This window comes from Sardina pilchardus, chromosome 1 (assembly GCF_963854185.1).
Source record: "Sardina pilchardus chromosome 1, fSarPil1.1, whole genome shotgun sequence".
Classification (NCBI taxonomy): domain Eukaryota; kingdom Metazoa; phylum Chordata; class Actinopteri; order Clupeiformes; family Clupeidae; genus Sardina; species Sardina pilchardus.
This window is the reverse complement of record NC_084994.1, coordinates 4,570,890-4,594,115: the sequence shown is the minus strand read 5'-3', so window position 1 is coordinate 4,594,115 and position 23,226 is coordinate 4,570,890. Positions and strand designations below refer to the sequence as shown.

The window sequence follows — 23,226 nt, the reverse complement described above, 5'->3', positions numbered from 1 at the left end:
ATGGCCTAGGCATCTTTCTCTTTTCAACATACTGTAACCCTGTGCTCCCAATGGGAATGTGTCACACAAGACTCTCTAGGTATGGTGAAGGGTAGGGTAGGGTGGTCCTTATATATTTTGGCAAAATGTTAGTGGCTTTACCTCCTCAAAGTGTTTCTTTTAACTTATAAATTAGAAATGTGCAAAAATGTTGACAAAAGTACATATATAGAGACGTAGCCCAATCATGTGGAAGATTGCCTATGTTAGCTATGCAGTCTTATTGTGATATGCAAGTAATATTTCAAGAGTTTCACTATCCGAAATTTGCCAGATAAATAAATGTGGGAGTGCTTGGTGTAGGTCACTAGTCAGGGTCCTGACGAGCTTCTCGTGAGCACGGTGGCTCTGCGCTGGCATTACCGCTCGTGACTGTGAAGTGCATCATGGGATCGCGCCGGGCGATAACTGCGCTGGCAGGCGTCAGCCCGGAGTGACGACCGCGGGCACCCGAGAAGCTTAATGTGAGATCGTGTCTGACCTGCTGCGGAGGCCAGGCAAGATGCCAGACGACGGATAATTGCGGCGCGAATAAGGGGACCAGACTGGACCTGAGCTATGAGAATATTGCAATTTAAGTAGCGATTATATTTATCCGTAGATAGCATGTTGGGCAAGATCGCTGGCCGGGGTCATGAAGTGCCCTGCTGGATCACACCAAATAGGCTGGGCTGTCAGCATTTGGTAAGATCTCTGTAAGCACCCCGTCATAAGTGAGACAGGAGGCGAATAGGAGGCAAGCTGGAGGCGAATAGGAGGCGAACGGGGAGGTGGTGGGTTGCGAGCGAGAACAAACGCTACAGTAGCACCGGCAGGTGGGCCTTGACTAAGCAAGCGGTTTTATAGGAAGTGAAGGCGTGGCAAAGTTTCGTCACGTTTCTCTCGAACTTACGTTTGCAACGACATTTCAAGAGTTTCACTATCCGAAATTTGCCAGATAAATAAATGTGGGAGTGCTTGGTGTAGGTCACTAGTCAGGGTCCTGACGAGCTTCTCGTGAGCACGGTGGCTCTGCGCTGGCATTACCGCTCGTGACTGTGAAGTGCATCATGGGATCGCGCCGGGCGATAACTGCGCTGGCAGGCGTCAGCCCGGAGTGACGACCGCGGGCACCCGAGAAGCTTAATGTGAGATCGTGTCTGACCTGCTGCGGAGGCCAGGCAAGATGCCAGACGACGGATAATTGCGGCGCGAATAAGGGGACCAGACTGGACCTGAGCTATGAGAATATTGCAATTTAAGTAGCGATTATATTTATCCGTAGATAGCATGTTGGGCAAGATCGCTGGCCGGGGTCATGAAGTGCCCTGCTGGATCACACCAAATAGGCTGGGCTGTCAGCATTTGGTAAGATCTCTGTAAGCACCCCGTCATAAGTGAGACAGGAGGCGAATAGGAGGCAAGCTGGAGGCGAATAGGAGGCGAACGGGGAGGTGGTGGGTTGCGAGCGAGAACAAACGCTACAGTAGCACCGGCAGGTGGGCCTTGACTAAGCAAGCGGTTTTATAGGAAGTGAAGGCGTGGCAAAGTTTCGTCACGTTTCTCTCGAACTTACGTTTGCAACGACATTTCAAGAGTTTCACTATCCGAAATTTGCCAGATAAATAAATGTGGGAGTGCTTGGTGTAGGTCACTAGTCAGGGTCCTGACGAGCTTCTCGTGAGCACGGTGGCTCTGCGCTGGCATTACCGCTCGTGACTGTGAAGTGCATCATGGGATCGCGCCGGGCGATAACTGCGCTGGCAGGCGTCAGCCCGGAGTGACGACCGCGGGCACCCGAGAAGCTTAATGTGAGATCGTGTCTGACCTGCTGCGGAGGCCAGGCAAGATGCCAGACGACGGATAATTGCGGCGCGAATAAGGGGACCAGACTGGACCTGAGCTATGAGAATATTGCAATTTAAGTAGCGATTATATTTATCCGTAGATAGCATGTTGGGCAAGATCGCTGGCCGGGGTCATGAAGTGCCCTGCTGGATCACACCAAATAGGCTGGGCTGTCAGCATTTGGTAAGATCTCTGTAAGCACCCCAACAAAGCCAATCATGTAGTGACCCCAGGCCAGGACCCTGCAACAGTGAAGTAAGTTTGTTCGAATGAGATTTCTGAAGTAGGGAAGGTTCGACCTGATGCAACGTGAACTCGGAGGACCACCGGCCTTGGGTTTTGAGGGCGAGATCTGACAGGCTATGTTGGCTGCGCCTTACTGATAAGAGTGGTTGAAATGACTAGTGGCAGAATACCGGATTGAGTAAAAGAGCGGGTGACCTGCTGGCCATCATCTCTAGTGAAGAAAGGGTCGGCCGGAAAGCAAAGGAGCAACATTATGCGATGAGGTTAGCTAAAGATTGGTAGGGTTGAAGTGGCGGAACAAGTAAGATGTTCGTGTGGTTGATGATTTATTGTAAGGGCGTGCCTTGCGGGGATAGAGTGTACTCTGCGGGTAGGAGACAAGCATCCCAAAAATGCAAACAAATGCAACCCTGGCTAGGGCAAAGTAGGCTAATAGGTAAGGTGATTTGAAAGGCATCAAGAACCTTGGCAGGGTATGTGAGCACGACGTTGATCTCAAAGTCAAGGTAGTAAAACCATGTACGAAAATTCGTGTCACGATAGATCGTACAAAGCTGTACGATTTAATGCATTGTGAACCACGCCCCCATTCTCCGATGATCTTTCAGCCATATTGGATGCTGGGTTCAAACGAAATTGACTATTGAGCAGGTGCTCTGCCCAGATAGCAAACACTCTGACTGTAGTATGGCATGCGTTTGGAATGCCCGTTTGAGGCAAATTTGGACCATAAGGAGTTTGCTATCTGGGAGGTAGAACGTTATTGCTGCAATGTGACCTAAATATGTAACGGTATGTACCAATTCCAATAGCGTTGGAAGAAGCTTGAAACAATGAGCGTTACCTAGAATGTGCACGTGTAGAAATCGATAATGTTATGAGGGGAACGTAGACATTATATCCCATGTACGCATGATCTGAAAATGAGGTTAAAGGTTTCCATATACGATTATGGAAGTGGTAAATGGATGTTACTGGTTCTTCTTTGCAGTCTCCGTCTCTAGAAACACAGAGCAATCCAGGCAAAATGGTAGCTGAACTAAATGAATATGAACCTGAAACTGGGTGATTGATAAGTAAACCGGAGATATCAATGAGCTTAAATTAAGCAATATCGAGTGCAAAGAAGCAATACGAGACTGTGGCCAACCATGGTAGTTAGCCGCAAAAAGGGAGTGGAGAGCAGCACGAATTATGGAGAAAATTCCGAGGAACGGCACAGGGCTACATGCTGGTGTATTATGCTCGATTGGATAGCTAAGGAAGGAACGGAGCAGAGCTACGCGCTGGTGTATTATGCTCTCTTGGTCAGCTAGGGAAGGAACGGAGCAGAGCTACACGCTGGTGTATGCTCTCTTGGACGGCTAAGGATTCGGAACGGAGCAGAGCTACACGCTGGTGTATGCTCTCTTGGACAGCTAGGGAAGGAACGGAGCAGAGCTACACGCTGGTGTATGCTCTTTTGGACAGCTAGGGAAGGAACGGAGCAGAGCTACACGCTGGTGTATTATGCTCTCTTGGTCAGCTAGGGAAGGAACGGCGCAGAGCTACACGCTGGTGTATTATGCTCTCTTGGACGGCTAAGGAAGGAACGGAGCAGAGCTACACGCTGGTGTATTATGCTCTCTTGGACGGCTAAGGAAGGAACGGAGCAGAGCTACACGCTGGTGTATTATGCTCTCTTGGTCAGCTAGGGAAGGAACGGAGCAGAGCTACACGCTGGTGTATGCTCTTTTGGACAGCTAGGGAAGGAACGGAGCAGAGCTACACGCTGGTGTATGCTCTTTTGGACGGCTAGGGAAGGAACGGAGCAGAGCTACACGCTGGTGTATTATGCTCTCTTGGTCAGCTAGGGAAGGAACGGCGCAGAGCTACACGCTGGTGTATTATGCTCTCTTGGACGGCTAAGGAAGGAACGGAGCAGAGCTACACGCTGGTGTATTATGCTCTCTTGGTCAGCTAGGGAAGGAACGGAGCAGAGCTACACGCTGGTGTATGCTCTCTTGGACAGCTAGGGAGGGAACGGAGCAGAGCTACACGCTGGTGTATGCTCTTTTGGACAGCTAGGGAGGGAACGGAGCAGAGCTACACGCTGGTGTATGCTCTTTTGGACAGCTAGGGAGGGAACGGAGCAGAGCTACACGCTGGTGTATGCTCTTTTGGACAGCTAGGGAAGGAACGGAGCAGAGCTACACGCTGGTGTATTATGCTCTTTTGGACAGCTAGGGAGGGAACGGAGCAGAGCTACACGCTGGTGTATTATGCTCTCTTGGTCAGCTAGGGAAGGAACGGCGCAGAGCTACTGGTGTATGCTCTCTTGGACGGCTAAGGAAGGAACGGAGCAGAGCTACGCGCTGGTGAAGGTGCTCCCTTGATCAACTAGAAAGGACTCTAATTTGACTTTAACTTGCTGCCGCACGCTGATGGTGGAAGACGATGGCGAGAGATGTAGCGATAGTCGCTATGCTAGGGGAGGAGGAGGCTCAGGACGGCGCCTACGCTGGAGGGGACTGGTCAAGACAGATGACAGGAATTAAATATGTAAGAACCTGTGCGCTGATGCTCCATTGGTCAACTAGAGAATGCAGAAGATTAAAATAGAACGACAGCATTTGAGTAAGTCAATCATGGATATCAATATCCACCGATTTAGCAATGTCAAATACAGAGGAGCAATAGAGGGATCTGTGCTGCAGCACTGGTGCTCTATTGATCAGCTAGAAAGTGTAGAAATATCATTAGAATCATGATATAAGCCATGCTGCGCCTACAGCACTGGTGCTCCACTGATCAGCTGGAAAGTGCAGAAAATAATATTAGAGCCATGATGAACGGACATGTGCTGCCTGCGGCACTGTTGCTACGATGATCAGCTAGAAAATGCAGAAAATAACGTAGAGCCACGATAGAAAAGGATATGTGCTGCAGCACTGGTGCTCAGCTGTTGAGTGTAGAAACAGATTAGAACCATGAGACATGCTGCGCTTGCGGCACTGGTGCTCCATCGATTAGCTGGAAAATACAGAAAATAATATTGGAACCACGATAAACGGACGTGTGCTGCTGCACTGGTGCTACATGATCTACTGGAAAGAGCAGAAAATAACATTAGTAGCACGATAAAGACGTGCTGCCATTCTAAACGCCGAGGGAGGCACTTTAGAGGAGAAATCCCTTCTGCCCTCTAGAATCAGCTGCCTTATGGCCAGAGCAGGCATTGAGTTTGGGCTAAAGCGATGCTGCATGCTATATTTGTTACTATTGCAGATAGACATGAAATGTCTACGGTTTCATGCAGCGGCAGAAATTTACTTCGTAGGCTATATTTCACATGCACGGGGCGGCGCAAATAAAGTTCCGATAGTCGTGCAAATGAACTTGCTCTAAACGCCGGTCGATCGCCGAGATAACATTCGTTAACAGCCGAAGTTGTCAGCAGATAGTTGCTTACATTTGAGAAGCCAACTAGCTATATTGCAGCTGTTTGCAATATCGCGGTTTGATTCTATGCTTGTGTAATGGGTAGGACGGAGACGATTAGAATTGCACCTTGATTGGATCAGGTGGGTGCCACTTGGCGCTGCCCAGTTAAATATAGCCGTGTCTTCCGGTGTCTTGATTAGTGCCTTTCGTTACTTGGCTGTAGCCTACACAGGAGCTCTTTTGTTGTGCGAGTGAACCCTGGCTTGGTGCCTGTGATCCTTCACTGGAGTGTGTGTTTGTGTCCAAACTTCGCCTGACAAACTTTTTGGCTGTGGGCCCGTGTGTTTCAACAAAAACGTAAGTTCCCTGCTTTTACGTATGTGCAACCTGTCCGCACTTTAGCCATAGGCAGTTGCCCTTATGAGTCACGTTTATTTGCATTTTGTTCACAGTGGCCACCTATATAGAGTGAGAGGTCGTTACGAGTCAATTGCGTGTTTGTTGTGCAGTGGATGTAAGTTCATGGATTCCTTTCTCCCTCACGTTTGGTTGTTTGTTTATTGCGGAGTGCTTACGATTGGATACTGTTTTGTATTGTAGTTTTGCCTGTGAACGTATTGTAAAAGCGGGTCCACGACGTGACCGAAAACCACAATAGTTTTCCGGCTCAGCACGGCGGCCTGCGTTTCTCCAGGTTGGTAACGTATGCTACTTTAGCTTCTCGCCCTGTTCATTGATCATAGCCAATAGTAGACCATTGCAGCTGGGAGTAATTTAATCAGTTCGCTGGCAAACAGCTTTAGTCTGCTATGTCTGTATTTTTATGACATTATGGCCATGTTTTTCTTGCAGGAGAACCATCATCCGCTGCCTTAGCCACTGTTTTTCCTGTGCTTTGATTTTAGTAGCTTTTGTGTGAGCGTGTGGCTTAGCCACCTTGTTGCCTAGAGGGGCCGTCCTTACTGTTCAATGTTTGTATGTCTATTGTATGTGCTATTTATTTAGGCCATTGGGTCAGTGCAATATTCTGGGAGGGGGGGACAATAATCTTGTGTGGCCATTGGCTTGCTGAGAGTGATTTCCACCGATTTGTGTGTGGCTGATGTGCTGTTTATCGAGTGTTTGCTTACTGAGTCATTTCTGAAGTTTACCGTGTGCTATTCATCCAAACACCTTTTGCTGTGATCTTTATTGCCCTCCACCGTGAATTTGTTGCCCTGAAGGCCTACTGTCTGTCGTATTGTGTATGTTGTTTAAAATACAATAAACATTGTCTTTATTTTTGATAATACTCCAGTCCCTCTCTCTCTCCATTTTTATTTCTCTTTATTGGGAAAGCCTGCTGGTCATCTTGGGGGTTAACATCCAAATTCAGGTTTAAACCCGTAATTTACTCAACACTCCCCCCTAGGGGTTACACTTGTATCCTGCTGAAGTAGTCACTGCAAGTGAGCGAAGATTGAGATAGCTTTCAAGCTAAGCTAGAAACGACGAGAAAAGACGAAGATTGAAATAGCCTTCAAAATAACTAGAAACTAAGACGACAGCAGCAGTGTGTGACCGTCCTACACGCGTTAGCCTTTAGCCACCCGCAATTGGAAAAGGCTAGTTTGCTTGATATTGAAGCGAGGGAAATACGACGTGATATTGAAACGAGGGCAATACTATGGAAGTGGTAAACCGGCCCACGCAAATTATTACCGAAACCGGCATAGCTCATTGAATGAACCCAAATGAAGCCTCCAAACGAATCTAGTAGCGTCCACTCCGTGGACATAGCCTAGCTATCTATGCACAAACGCATCCCGAACGAACGAAACTAGAGACAGCCAAACAATGGTGGCTATGTGGTTGCGACGTGAATTTTTTAGACAGAAAAGAGCAGGCTTTACGGAACGGCTGAATACGAAGGAACAAAGAGAACGACCTCGTTCCAGTAGTTGTCCAGGCAGCCTAGGCACAAATACGAGTGAAATCGAATCCAGCAAGCTCTGTACGACGACAAGAGGGCAAACCGTTTGCGGCGAGCAAAGATTAAGCAAGCAGGTTCGGCCGGTGCTGTTGCTTTTGCGAGCGAGAACAAACGCTACAGTAGCACCGGCAGGTGGGCCTTGACTAAGCAAGCGGTTTTATAGGAAGTGAAGGCGTGGCAAAGTTTCGTCACGTTTCTCTCGAACTTACGTTTGCAACGACATTAAAAGAAGCTGCAAATGAACCACATTCTATTGAAATCAGAGCAGCACTAACATGACAACAATCACAAAAAAAGTCTGAAGTTTTCAACAGTCCCCTATTTTTGATTGTAGCAGAAGAAGACTGAGGTAATAGTCTCTTGGAGATTTAGATGATGGTGAAGAAATAATCATGTAGAAATGTGTTTTAAGGTGAGACACCCCAGGTGAATAGGGGAAAATGTTAACAGGAAAAACACAAATAAAAAGTATGACAGACCATGTCAGGTTCAACCCATTTTTGAGACTTTGGCTCCCTGACTATAGTGGTTGTGGGTTGTGTTGATGTGTCTGTGTGTGTGGAGGAAGCAATGTGTGTGTGTGTAGATGTGTTTGTGTGTGTGTGAGGGGGCAATTGGGGCAGTGTGTGTGTGTGTGAGGGGGTAGTGGGGACAATGTGTGTGTGTGTGTGTGTGGGGGGGGGGGGCTGGGGGTATTGTGTATGTGTGCTGGTGGTGCATGTGAGTATGGTGACGGTGGGGTATGTGGTGATGTGTGTGTGTGTGGGGGGGGGGGGGGGGGGGGCTGGGGGTAGTGTGTATGTGTGCTGGTGGTGCATGTGAGTATGGTGACGGTGGGGTATGTGGTGATGTGTGTGTGTGTGTGTTTGTAGAGGAGGGGGAGTGAGAGATTGAAAGAGAGAGAGAGAGAGAGAGAGAGAGAGAGAGAGAGAGACAGGTGTGTGTGTGTGTGTGTGTGTGTGTGTGTGTGAAAATGAGTGAGAGAGAGTAGAGGATTGGTGATTAATATTCAGATGTGTAACTCTGTTTCAGGCTGCATAGGTGTTATCTGAGCGATGAGAGCTGTTCCTATCTGACCTCTGCTCTGAAGTCTCCCTCCTCAAATCTCACACAGCTGGACCTGAGTAGTAATTACCAGATTAGTGCATCAGCTGTAGAGCCGCTCTGTGCTCTAGTGAAGGACCCACACTGTAAACTGGAGTATATAGAGTGAGTAAATATCCTGTATCCTGAAACATGCCTGTCTTTTAGTTTCTGTCCTCTCTCTCTTCTGTCTGTTTCTCTGTGTTTCTCTGCTTTTACTCATCCATCCATCTTTCATCCATCCCTCTCTCTCTACTTGTTCTCCTGTCTCTTTCTTTCTCCCTCTCATTCTTCCCTATCTCTCTTTATCTTTTCAACCTCCAGACATCTCTCTTCATTTCTTTCATCTTTCATTCTTTCTCTCTTTTGTTTCCTCTGTGTCCATCCCTCCTTTTATCCAGCTCTCTTTCCTTTTGCACACCCTCTCTACCTTTCTTTCATTTGTTCATTCAATCTACTCTACTTCCTTTATTCACATTTTCCTGTCAATCTTCCATATTTCTCTCTACTTTCTTTCTTTCTATTTTATCTCTTTAATCACTCACTAAAATTAGCTTCATCCCTGTTACACACTCCTCCCTCTCTTACACAAAGATACACACACACACACACACACACACACACACACATACACACACACACACACACACACACACACACACACACACACACACACACACTCCTGCCTCCATTACACTCATCCCTCTCTCCCTCACACACACACACACACACACACACACACACTCTTGTTTCTCTTACAATTTCAATTTCAATTTAACTTCGCTTATAGAGCGCCAATACATTACACATGTCTCATGGCGCTTTACAGAGTGTTAGACATTCAAAGAGAGCCCATGAGTAACAGGGGCAAGGAAAAACTCCCTAGAATTGGAGATACATATAGGAAGAAACCTCAGACAGATCCACGACTCAAGGGCCCAACCCATCTGCCTTGGGTCAGTTACAGTACAGTCATTTGTAGTTTGAAAGTTACAATGACAATGAAAGTTCAAATAGTCCAGTGTAGGGAATAAATTGTCCATTAGTAATCCATTAGTTATTTCGGAAAGTGATGGGTCGCTGGGATGCGTGGGCCAAAGATTCGAGCAGGGAACCACAGCAGGCAATGGTAGGGCAGTCATAGGGATGGCGAAGGCAATGGCGATGGTAGGGCAGTCAGAGGGATGTGACTTCAGGTGTGATGAGGGACAGGCACAGAGATGGTTGATGGCTGGTAATGGTTTACCTCACAGGTGAGGTATAGGGAAAGGAAAGAGAAATAAAGTGTGTTAGTATTACTGTTAGTCATAATGGTTGGTATTAATAAGTATATCAATGGTGATATAAATGGTTATACTATAGAGGGTTTACAAAACGCTTTTACACACCTCTTTTGTGGGGACAGGTGCGTAGGAATAGGCTACCCAGTTAAACCCGAAGAGAGAATCCCGCACATCGTCCACCACGCATGCAAACATCCACCCACCCACCACGCATGCAAACATCCACCCACCCACAATGCCCCCCCCCAGGCAAACCCACACACCACATCTGAACCGCGCGCCCAGGCAGCATGGCCAAGCATGGCCAGCCAGAGTCCGCCCACAGGCGGCGCCACCCATCCACAAATAACCCCCCACCACCATCCGCGAGCAGAGAGAACGGGGCCCGCGCCAGCCCCACCCCAACCACAACACCGCGCGAACACACACCACGGCCCGACCAGGACACACAATCTGATCCGCCCCGCCGCCCAGGCCCCCTGGAAGCAGCGCCCCCAGAGCAAAAGTCCAGAATGCTTCATGTCTTTGGACGTGTCATCCTGTCATCCTGTTGACAGGGTCGGGAGGCGTAGGGAGGCGATGTAATGTAATTAAAATCGTTAAAATCATTGGACATTGGTGTAATGTAATTAAAATCGTTAAAACCATTGGACTTCCACTCTAGAAACACCACCCCAAGAAGGCCCGGACCGCGAGCCCAATCCAAATACAATGCCGCAACATAGCCCTCCCCTCCGCCATCCACTCCCAGCATTCCCACCTCCCCCGTCCCCCCCATCCCACAAAACGCACAGTCGTGCACATCTGATCAGACCACATGCCCCAGCCAGACCTCCAATATACGCCCACGCAGAGCCACTGCCGAATGGAGCCGACACGAACAACACACACACACACACACACACACACACACACACACTAGTGATGCGCGGGTCGGGTATTTTTTCAACCCGCGGGTCCCGCTTTTATGAAATTGTTTGGCCCGCCCCAGCCCGCCCCGCACCACTGTATTTATTTTGACAACCCGCACCCGCACCCGCGACCATTACATAGACATTACAGACATCGCCCTGGCAACAACAGCTATGATTATGAATATGAACGTTCATAATAACAAGATGATACCTACACATTTTAACCATTTAGAAATACAAAGCAAAAACCTATGGCAGCATTTGTAATCTAGGCTAAACATTATACGAAATAGGCTACGTCCGAAATATAGGAGATTGAGACGGCTGAAAACGGAGAAGAATTTGAAGACAGACCTCAGTGTTGTTAATTTGCTCCTGGACAGCTAAAGAATCATCAGTTTGGCTAACTTACTTGTAGGCTCCTTAATGTACATGGACATTTCAAATAGGCTATTCATGACAGTAGAACAAAGTTATGCATGTTTGTGCAAAGTAATGTTATGTGGAGCCATATGGAGGAGATGGCTCATTGAATTGAAAAGGTATAGGCTCAGGAATTGTTTAGGAAATAATAACGGCTAGTTTTTGCTAACGCATTGCATTATCAGAGTTTGTTTCTCTGTCATTATGCTGAGGAAAACAACATTAGCACTTGCCATTGAAAGCTAGCAGCCTACGTTCCTGTTGGATCCTGCAGCAAGCTGGCAACCGCGACTCAGAGGGGAGAGGGAGGCAATTCACCGCGCTACAGTATTTTGAAAGTAATTGCAGTAGCCTACTCGTTTTGGCCAAAATCCTACATAGGCTACTGTGAATATAGGCTATTGGTACGGTGGCCGAGAAGGGCCAAACGCGCTCAGTTAGAGAAAGCAGTTTCAAATACAAAACGGTGCAAATTGACAAAAGTACAAACAGAGAAACGTGGTACAAATGAAAAAAACGCACTGCAAGAAACAAAAGCAAATGCATCTTCATGAAATGCGCTGCAGGAAGAGAAACGATGCATAAACAAAAAGCTGCAAGTACAGCGCTCCTACAACGGAAGTGCTCCAAACCTCCAGAGGGCGCTCTCACAGTGACAGTGTCAGTGTGCAACCTTGTAAAGTCTGGTGTAAAATGTAGTACAACGTCACGTAATGTACAGCGTTGTACATTGACATAAACATAATATATGAATATAAACAAAGACAAGTCACATTACCTTGCTACGCTGTAATGCAACTTCTTCTTGTGACCAGTTTTTGATTGAGACGTTAGAAGAACTCGTCATCCTCCTGTGTGTCTGCCTCTCTATGGCGCTGTCACTGTTAGAGCGCCCTCTGGAGGTTTGGAGCACTTCCGTTGTAGGAGCGCTGTACTTGCAGCTTTTTGTTTGTGCATCGTTTCTCTATTTGTAGCGTATTTCATGAAGATGCAGCGTTTTGTGTTTTGCATCGTTTCTCTTCCTGCAGCGCATTTCATGAAGATGCATTTGCTTTTGTTTCTTGCAGTGCGTTTTTTTCATTTGTACCACGTTTCTCTGTTTGTACTTTTGTTAATTTGCACCGTTTTGTATTTGAAACTGCTTTCTCTAACTGAGCGCGTTTGGCCCTTCTCGGCTACCGTATATTGAGAATTGCACGCAACATCGTGGATTTTTTAAAATGTAATTTTGTTTTTAATGACCCGCCCCAACCCGCCCCGCAAATAAAGTGAGAATTTCTTTACCCGCCCCAACCCGACCCGCGGGTTACGAGACGACCCGCGCATCACTAACACACACACTCCTGCCTCTCTTACACTCATCCCTCTCTCTCACACACACACACATGCACATACGCACACACACACGCACATACCCACACACACACACACACACTCATCCCTCTTTTAAACACACACTCCTTCCTCTCTATCTGTCACGCTCACTCCTACCTCTCGTACACACCAACACTCTCCTTTATCTCACACACACACACCTCCCTCTCTCACACACACACTGGTACTAGACTGACCGCTCTGGACAGATTTTCATTATAACAGATGTTTGTGCTTGCTACTACTGCTTCAAATAGTGCACACACACACACACACACACACACACACACACACTGTATGAAAGACTCTTATTTTGTTGAGGTGTGGTTGCCTAGCGACGCTCCCTCGTGCAGTCTCATGTTTAGGTTTATCAGACGTTAGTAGTATTACCAGAGAGTTGGTCATGACGTTAGCTTGATAGAGATATTAATACAGAGTGAGTTTACTACCTTTAAGTTAAAGTTGTGTGCGTCCATGACAACAAAGTAAGTAAAAGTAATGTTCGGTTATGTGTATTGTAGGTGGGATGGGTTGTTTACGTTAATATGCAAGTGACTAGCATGCTAAGCGGAGATTTAGCATTCAGGGGATGAGTGAATGCTGTTTATGTTACGTGTGTAATTAATACAAGTTGTGCTCATGGAGAGATAGCGATACACTTTATTTAGTAATCATATTACTAATAGCATTTTATTAGGATAATAAAGAAACTATACTGCTTCAACCGGTGTTTTGACTGACGCCACCCAGGCGGCACAGATCCTCAATCCCATACAGTCCTTTAGCCCTCAGTTACATTATGGTCCTTCGAAGCCGGATGCTGTGTTGATTTGGGAACAAGATGGAAGAAAGCAGCGAAGCAGTTAGACCAAAGCGGCACACACGCCTACCCAGTTACCTAAATGACTATGAGCTTGATACAGCCAGCTATCAACATTCTCCTAAAGCAGCGGCTATGCATGGACACATGCAGGAAAGTGAGTGGAGACCCAACATGGGGGGACCAGTCCAGATGACACCCACCGCTCGCTTACACACTTCATACTCCAGGCGCCAGGTGCAGTGGGACCCAGCCCTCGAACAACAAGAGGACGAGTACTTCCCCAGCCACGGTGCAGAGCATGGTAAGTGGCGTGAAGAGCACCAGGCATTCTCTCCCTCTTCCCCTGAACATAGTGAAGAAGACTTCACTGCTGCATGCAAAGCTGAGCTACAGGAGATTCGTAGAGAAAACATGAAGCTGCGCCAATCCCAGGAGTATATGTTACGAAGCATTGCCCATCTCAGAGATATGCAGAAAGACATGAAGTCACTGACCGATACAGTTAAGGTTCTAGGTGACATCAAACAAGAGTACCAGCAGTCAGAGTGGCCGCTACCTCCAGCTCCAGTAACTGCGCCAAGCGCCACAAACGAAGAGGATGACAACAGTGATTTGGCACCTCCCCCACCATGGCCACCAATAGAGCCATTAGAGCCATCATTAGGCTATTATGATAAAGAAAAAATGTTTTCAGCCATAGACAGGATGATGGGTGAACTGCACCTCCTGAAACAGGGTGCAGCCGCTGGCCCAACAATGAGAAGCAGTTTGCCCTCAGCTCCCGGAGCAAGCTATTTTCCCAGGTCTCCGCTGCCTAGCAGGCCTACTCCATTCCAACCATCGCCAACCCGCCTTCTAGCACCCGCAAACCATAGAACACGGTATAGCCCTGGTCCACGCCCTGGATATTCTCCTAGCCCCCGACCAAGCTATGCACCTCCACGCCAAGGCAACCCCCATACATCCACCTCTGAAGAGAAAGTGTACAGAGGGCCCAAGCCGAAGATCCCATTCTTCTGTCATAGAGACCCAATGGAGTTTGCGAGACTAAAATTAGCCTTAGAAAATCTTTTGCCTGCAGACAGCACTGAGCTATTCAAATATCAGGTGCTCATCGATCACCTAAAACTTGAAGATGCCTGTCTGGTTGCTGATTCTTACCTCAATTCGCCCACTCCCTACTCCGACACAATGGCAGCCCTAAATGAGAAATTTGGACAGCCGCATCATGTGGCTTTGAAGAGAATAGCCACTGTTATGGAGTCACCAGAGGTCAAGCGTGGTGATGTCGCAGCCTTCGAGAAGTTTGCACTGCAAATACAGTCCCTTGTAGGTATGCTCCAGACCCTAGGGCCTGATGGAGATGTGGAACTTCAATGCAGCTCACACGTTGCCCGCCTCCTCACAAAACTCCCCCCTGAGCAGAGGGCCGACTTTCGTCGCCAGATGCTTCAGCGACCAGGGGTCACATATACCCTGATGGACCTTGCAGAGTGGCTAAGATATGAGTCCTGGTGCCAAGGCTATGAGGTTGAACTGACAAGCAAAGTTGAGGGGCAACACAGCTCTAAGATTGAGAAGAGGCAGAACAGACATGGAGCTTCTGTGTTGCACAGTGCAGAGGGCTCTACAGCCACAGCTCTGTCACATCAACCCCCAGCGTCGTCTGAGAAGAGAAACATAGCAAAGTTCTATTGTCCATACTGTCAGAGCTCAGAGCATTTTCTGAATAAGTGCCAAGCTATCCAAAAACTCACAAGAGAACAAATGAGCGAGTGGATCAAGGCAAACAAACGATGCTGGCGCTGTGGGAGGGCCCATCTAGCAGCCCAGTGTGATCTCAAGAAGCTCTGTGAGATATGTCAAGGCAAACACCTGAAGGTCCTCCACGAGGTCAATAAGAGAGACATATCTGAGCCACCCGAAGAGGAGAACTGCTTAGTCAGCACTGCCACGGAAGTCCTCTACATCGACCGTCCATCCGATTGCAGTAGAGTACTACTGAAGGTTGTTAAAGTGCTGCTTAGCTGCCAGGACCGTACACTAGAGACGTACGCTGTCTTAGATGACGGCTCTGAGCGTACAATGCTACTCCCGGAGGCAGCCAAACAGCTAGGGCTAGAGAGCACTCCTGAAGATCTAAACCTGCGTACCATAAGACAGGACGTCGAGGTGCTCAAAGGTGCATGTGTGTCTTTTCGCTTATCCCCAGCTGCTCAGCCAAAGAAAAGCTTTAGGATTACGCGAGCCTTCACATCACAACGCCTCTGTCTAGCTGAACACTCGTACCCCATCGTGTCCCTTCAGAAGAAGTACAAACACCTTGTTGGTCTTCCCCTCAAGCCGTTTAATCGGGTGAAACCTCTCATACTCATAGGTGCTGATCACCCTCACCTCCTTACCCCAGTCGAGCCTGTGAGGATGGGCCCACCAGGAGGGCCAGCTGCTATCTGTACTCGGCTGGGATGGACCCTTCAAGGCCCCACCCGGCTGGTTCAGCAGACCCTGACACAACAGCAGTGCCTGTTCACCACGGTCTCCCCTCAAACAGCTGGACTGATGGCAGATGTCCAGAAATTGTGGCAGGTGGATGTGCTTCCATTTCGGAGCGACAAGATAGTCGTCCGATCGAAAGAAGACCAAGAGGCAGTAGAGTTGCTGGAGACAAAGACGACGCGTGTGGAGATAGAGGGTGTATTACGATATGCGACTCCCCTGCTGCGCAAACGTCAGATCCCCCTTTTCCAAGCCACCAAGGAGGCATTCATGCCGAGTCTGAGGAGTACAGAGAAGAGACTGGCAAAGGATCCACAGCTCGCAGAGGCGTACTGTGAGGAGATCCACAAGCTGGTCAGAGCAGGATCAGTTATGAAGCTCAGTGCAGACTTCTCAGTAGAGGGCGAATCATGGTTCATTCCCCATCATTTAGTGAGGCACAATGAGAAGAATCGAATAGTGTTTAACTGCTCTTACCAGTTTCGTGGCCTCAACCTGAATGAAGTTTTACTGCCAGGACCCACTCTGGGTGCCTCTCTTCTTGGAGTCTTACTGCGCTTCAGACAGTGTGCTGTAGCCATTAGCGGTGATATACGGAGTATGTTCCATCAAGTGAGGCTCCTACCCGAAGACAGGCCACTCCTCCGGTTTGTGTGGAGAGACATGAGACGAGAAGATCCCCCAGATGTGTACGAGTGGCAAGTCTTACCATTCAGCACAACCTGCTCACCATGCTGTGCCACGTTCGCACTTCAGCAACATGTCAAGGAGCACAGCTCCTCTGAAGAAGATGTGAGGCAGTCAGTAGAGCAGTGTTTCTATGTGGATAACTGTTTACAAAGTGTTGCAACAGTTGAAGAAGCCAAGCAGCTCGTAGATAAACTGCGTAAGCTACTCGCCACTGGTGGCTTTGACCTTCGCCAGTGGGCAAGCAGCAACCCAAGAGTTATTAGTCACTTACCGAGAGAGGCCAGGTCTGACAGCCTTGAACACTGGCTTTCGCAGGGTGATGCAAACCATCCTGAATCGGCGCTTGGACTTATCTGGCACTGGGAGTCTGATCGCCTTGGCTACAAGCACAGACCCTTCGAATATGGAGTCCTGACGATGCGCAATGTGTATAAGGTCCTTGCCCGACAATATGACCCGTTGGGTTATATTCTGCCATACACAACGCGGGCGAAGTGCCTTGTCCAACGCCTCTGGGACAAGCAGCGCAACTGGGATGACCCACTCCTCCCCCAAGATCTGCTGCAAGCATGGAATGAGTGGGAAGCGGAGCTACAGGTACTGCCAAGTGTGTCACTGCCTCGACCGTATGTACCAGCAGAAGTTGATGTGCTCACCAGACAGATTCACATATTCTGTGATGCTTCAGAGAAAGCTTATGGCTCGGTCGCATATCTACGGTCTGAAGACACACTAGGAAGAGTTTACCTGTCATTCCTGGTAGCCAGATCAAGAGTGGCTCCGCGTCGCCAAACCTCAATGCCAAGATTAGAGCTCTGTGGTGCTCTTACTGGTGCGCAGTTGGCCAGCCTGTTGGAGAAAGAGCTCACGTTACGCATAGACAAGACCATATTATGGACAGACTCCACCACTGTGCTAACGTGGCTCCAATCCGAATCATGCCGGTTTAAAGTATTTGTGGGCACACGTGTGTCTGAAATTCAAGAATTAACAGAGCCCAGCTGCTGGCGCTACGTAGACTCGGCCCAGAATCCTGCGGACGACATAACGCGGGGCAAGACTCTAGATGAACTTGCAAAGCCCAACCGCTGGAGTCTTGGGCCGCCTTTCCTGCTGAAAGAGCCAGAGGAATGGCCTGGAAATCCGTCCACAGTATCAGAGCCTGATCCGTCAGAGTACCGTAAGTCTACATTCTGCGGGCTGACGTCAACAGATGAACAACCTGGTGCTGATTTGCAGAACGCCTCCTCCTGGAAAGACTTAGTTGAGGCTACCGTACAGGAGCTTCATGGGGCGGCCGATCAGCCTGGTGTCCCGTCAGCATCTGACTATCAAGAAGCAGAGGTGATAATCTTGAAACGGGCGCAACAAGATAGTTTCCCAGAAGAGCTGCGCCTGCTCAAAGCTGGTAAGCCTGTACAGCGCAGCAGTCGTCTACTTACCCTGTCCCCGGAGTTGGATCCTGGAGGAATTATACGAGTTGGGGGAAGACTACGGCGAGCGGAGGCGCTAGAGACCAGCACCATTCATCCGATCGTCTTAGATCCTGCCAATCCAGCCACCAAACTCCTGATACAGGATTTCGATGCTCGTCTCTGCCATCCGGGGCCTGAGCGTGTGTATGCCGAGATGCGACGCACTTTCTGGCTCCTCCGTGGGAGAGAGGCCATCCGACGCATACAGCACCACTGCACAGAGTGCCGTAGGTGGAAAGCCCGTCCCGTGGTGCCTAAGATGTCAGACTTACCTGTCGCTCGGCTACGCCTCTTCAAGCCGCCATTCTTCTCAACTGGTGTTGATTGTTTCGGGCCGTTCCAGGTGAAGATAGGTCGCCGCACAGAAAAGAGGTGGGGCATTATCTTTAAATGCCTCACAACCCGTGCTGTGCACTTCGACCTCTTGCACAGCATAGATGTCGACTCTTATCTGATGGCCCTCAGAAGGTTCATAGCCCGTAGGGGGACCCCTGCAGAGGTCTACTCAGATCAAGGGACCAATTTCAAGGCCGGTGAGAAGGAGCTACGTGAAGCTTTCAGTAGCATGCATCCAGAACTGCAGAAGCTCTTGGCAAAGCAGAAGATTGCCTTTCACTTCAACCCCCCTGCAGCTCCACATTTCGGTGGAGCTTGGGAACGAGAAATAAGATCTGCAAAGACTGCTCTGTACACTGTGATTGGAGCTCAGTCAGTGTCGGAAGAAGTGCTTTACACAGTCTTGCTGGAAGTGGAAGCCATCTTAAACTCCAAGCCTTTAGGCTATACATCATCCAGTATAGCCGATGAGGATCCAGTCACACCAAATGTCCTCTTGATGGGGCGGCCAGATGGTTCACTACCACAAGTGGTATACCCTATGGACAAGGGTCTGACCAGGAAGAGGTGGAAGCAGTGTCAAATCATGGCGGACCAGTTCTGGGCAAGCTTTATACGGAATTACTTGCCCACCCTCCAGCTCCGCCAGAAATGGCACGACACCCCAGAAGACCTCACTGTGGACGCTGTAGTCCTAATGGTGGATACGCAGCTTCCTAGAGCAAGTTGGCCCGTTGGGAAGATTGTCAGAGTCCATCGGAGTGTAGATGGTCATGTGAGGTCAGCAGACGTTCGGGTAAAGGACCGAATCTACACCAGGCCCGTGGCTCGACTCATCCGTCTGCCCGCCATCCCGGACGAAGATGGAGACCAACCGTCGTCTGCCGGAGACCCGGCTGATGAGTCTTTCTGATGAGCAAATTGCTTTCGCAATTTGGGGGCGGCTGTATGAAAGACTCTTATTTTGTTGAGGTGTGGTTGCCTAGCGACGCTCCCTCGTGCAGTCTCATGTTTAGGTTTATCAGACGTTAGTAGTATTACCAGAGAGTTGGTCATGACGTTAGCTTGATAGAGATATTAATACAGAGTGAGTTTACTACCTTTAAGTTAAAGTTGTGTGCGTCCATGACAACAAAGTAAGTAAAAGTAATGTTCGGTTATGTGTATTGTAGGTGGGATGGGTTGTTTACGTTAATATGCAAGTGACTAGCATGCTAAGCGGAGATTTAGCATTCAGGGGATGAGTGAATGCTGTTTATGTTACGTGTGTAATTAATACAAGTTGTGCTCATGGAGAGATAGCGATACACTTTATTTAGTAATCATATTACTAATAGCATTTTATTTGGTTCTTTACAGACCACACATTCATATACGTATAAGTTTATCCACACTCATGTGGAACCTGTTGGAAAGGATAATAAAGAAACTATACTGCTTCAACCGGTGTTTTGACTGACGCCACCCAGGCGGCACAGATCCTCAATCCCATACAGTCCTTTAGCCCTCAGTTACACACACACACACTAATACTACTGGTTCAAATAGTACCAAAATATCAGGAGAGAAGACCACAAACAAATGTCCAACACACACACACACACACACACACACACACACACACACACACACACACACACACACACACACACACACACACACAAACACACATACACACTCACACACACTCACTCACTCACTCACTCACTCACATTAGTGGGCTTGCTGCAATCTATTGTTATCCGTTGGCCGTTTAAAGGGATAGTTCGGATTTTAAGACACGAAGTTGTATGGGTTCCCTGTCAGCAACGTAGTGCATCAGCACTGACTTACCCCCCGACAGCGTCCTGTGAGCCGAGATCCAGCCGGTTTTAGATCGTTTTTGATGCTGAAGAAAGTAGTCCGGCAAGTTTCTGGGGTCACGAAAGTAAAGTGTTTTTCTTCTCAAAACCATATGCGTTCAACAGAGTGATATATTTGCACCACAAAAACGTTGTCCAGGAAAAATTCAAACCTCGTTATCACTTACTTATTTTTCGCGATTCCTATCACTGCGCGCTACTGACAGCTGGACAACGTTTTTGTGGTGCAAATATATCACTCTGTTGAACGCATATGGTTTTGAGAAGAAAAACACTTTACTTTCGTGACCCCAGAAACTTGCTGAAGAAAATAGTCCGGCATCAAAAACGATCAAAAACCGGCTGGATCTCGGCTCACAGGACGCTGTCGGGGGTAAGTCAGTGCTGATGCACTACGTTGCTGACAGGGAACCCATACAACTTCGTGTCTTAAAATCCGAACTATCCCTTTAAGACACCTCTTCTCCTAGAGTGTTTGAGCTATCAACGCGGTTCAAACTCTAAAAAATCAGGCCCGATCCGGAGTAGGTTGCTTGTTAATGTCGGATGCCTGCCGGTTGTCGTTTTTCCGGTATTCCCGTTTTTAGACGCTTGTAGTTCCGCCATGCTCCACCAGAGGCGTTTCTCCATTGAAATGAATGGGGGACTGTTCAGGCGTTTACATCACTGCCCCCTGGTGAGCAAGCCCCCTCTTGCAGCTCCTCCACTGAGATGCACATTTCTAGTGTATACTTGCTTCAATGTAAAACCGTTTGCTTGCTAACTAGCTAACTTCACATTAACTTCACTGTAAAGCCATTTACTTGCTTACGAGCTAACTGTACATCTTCAATGTAAAACCGTTATAACAGATGTTTGTGCTTGAGAGGGCCATAAACAAATGTCCAAAATAACACACACACACACACACACACACACACACACACACACACACACACATACACACACAGACACACACACAAACACACACACAGTGTTACTACTGGTTTAAATAGTACCAAAAGATCAGGAGAGAGGGCCACAAACATATGTCCAACAAAACACACACACACACACACACACACACACACACACACACACACACACACACACACACACACTCTCTTTCTCTCTCTCTCTCTCTCTCTCTCACACACACACACACACACAGGTCCAATATAATGCACGCGCACACACACACACACACACACACACACACACACACACACACACACACACATACACACACACACACACACACACATACACACACACACACACACACACACACACACACACACACACATACTCATACTCTGTTACTACTGGTTCACATAGTACCAAAAGAGCAGATGTCCAACTGGAAATGTAACACAAAGGTTTCTATAACTGAGATTCAACTTACAGTAAAGAAACAAATGCAACAAAAATGCTTTCTCTCGCACACAGCATCATAACCAGACCCTCTTGATGCCCTCAATTAAGCATACAGCACCATAACCAGGCCCTCTCGATGCCCTCAATTAAGCACACAGCACCATAACCAGGCCCTCTTGCCCTCAATTAAACACACAGCACCATAACCAGGCCCTCTTGATGCCCTCAATTAAGCACACAGCACCATAACCAGGCCCTCTTGATGCCCTCAATTAAGCACACAGGACATAACCAGGCCCTCTCGATGCCCTCAATTAAGCACACAGGACCAATTAAGCACACAGCACCATAACCAGGCCCTCTTGATGCCCTCAATTAAGCACACAGCACCATAACCAGGCCCTCTTGATGCCCTCAATTAAGTACACAGGACCATAACCAGGCCCTCTTGATGCCCTCAATTAAGCACACAGGACATAACCAGGCCCTCTTGATGCCCTCAATTAAGCACACAGCACCATAACCAGGCCCTCTTGATGCCCTCAATTAAGCACACAGCACCATAACCAGGCCCTCTTGATGCCCTCAATTAAGCACACAGCACCATAACCAGGCCCTCTTGATGCCCTCAATTAAGCACACAGCACCATAACCAGGCCCTCTTGATGCCCTCAATTAAGCACACAGGACATAACCAGGCCCTCTCGATGCCCTCAATTAAGCACACAGGACCAATTAAGCACACAGCACCATAACCAGGCCCTCTTGATGCCCTCAATTAAGCACACAGCACCATAACCAGGCCCTCTTGATGCCCTCAATTAAGTACACAGGACCATAACCAGGCCCTCTTGATGCCCTCAATTAAGCACACAGGACATAACCAGGCCCTCTTGATGCCCTCAATTAAGCACACAGCACCATAACCAGGCCCTCTTGATGCCCTCAATTAAGCACACAGCACCATAACCAGGCCCTCTTGATGCCCTCAATTAAGCACACAGCACCATAACCAGGCCCTCTTGATGCCCTCAATTAAGCACACAGGACCATAACCAGGCCCTCTTGATGCCCTCAATTAAGCACACAGCACCATAACCAGGCCCTCTTGATGCCCTCAATTAAGCACACAGGACCATAACCAGGCCCTCTTGATGCCCTCAATTAAGCGCACAGCACCATAACCAGGCCCTCTTGATGTCCTCAATTAAGCACACAGCACCATAACCAGGCCCTCTTGATGCCCTCAATTAAGCACACAGGACCATAACCAGGCCCTCTTGATGCCCTCAATTAAGCACACAGGACCATAACCAGGCCCTCTCAGGTTGTTCACACAAAGCACATTTCAACTTTCAGTGCTCTGAGTGCACAGCAGAAAAACAACAATTAGGACACGCACACACACACACACACACACACACACACACACACACACACACACACACACACAGGCACAGGTTCACACACACACACACACACACACACACCACACACACACACAGGGCCGAATTAACCAATGGGTTTTCTGGGCACGTGCCCAGGGGCCCGCCCATAGACAGGGCCCGTCCATCATTTTTTTCATAACATTGCATCACTATAAA

General features: G+C 48.3%; 1 long non-coding RNA gene across 1 annotated transcript; it reads left to right on the top strand.

The window, feature by feature from the left end:
• Positions 1-5,647: 5,647 nt before the first annotated feature.
• Positions 5,648-6,826, top strand: LOC134082077 (uncharacterized). The gene is made up of 3 exons (XR_009939561.1): positions 5,648-6,049; positions 6,136-6,229; positions 6,388-6,826. It is a non-coding gene; the product is annotated as an uncharacterized LOC134082077 (long non-coding RNA).
• Positions 6,827-23,226: the final 16,400 nt, after the last annotated feature.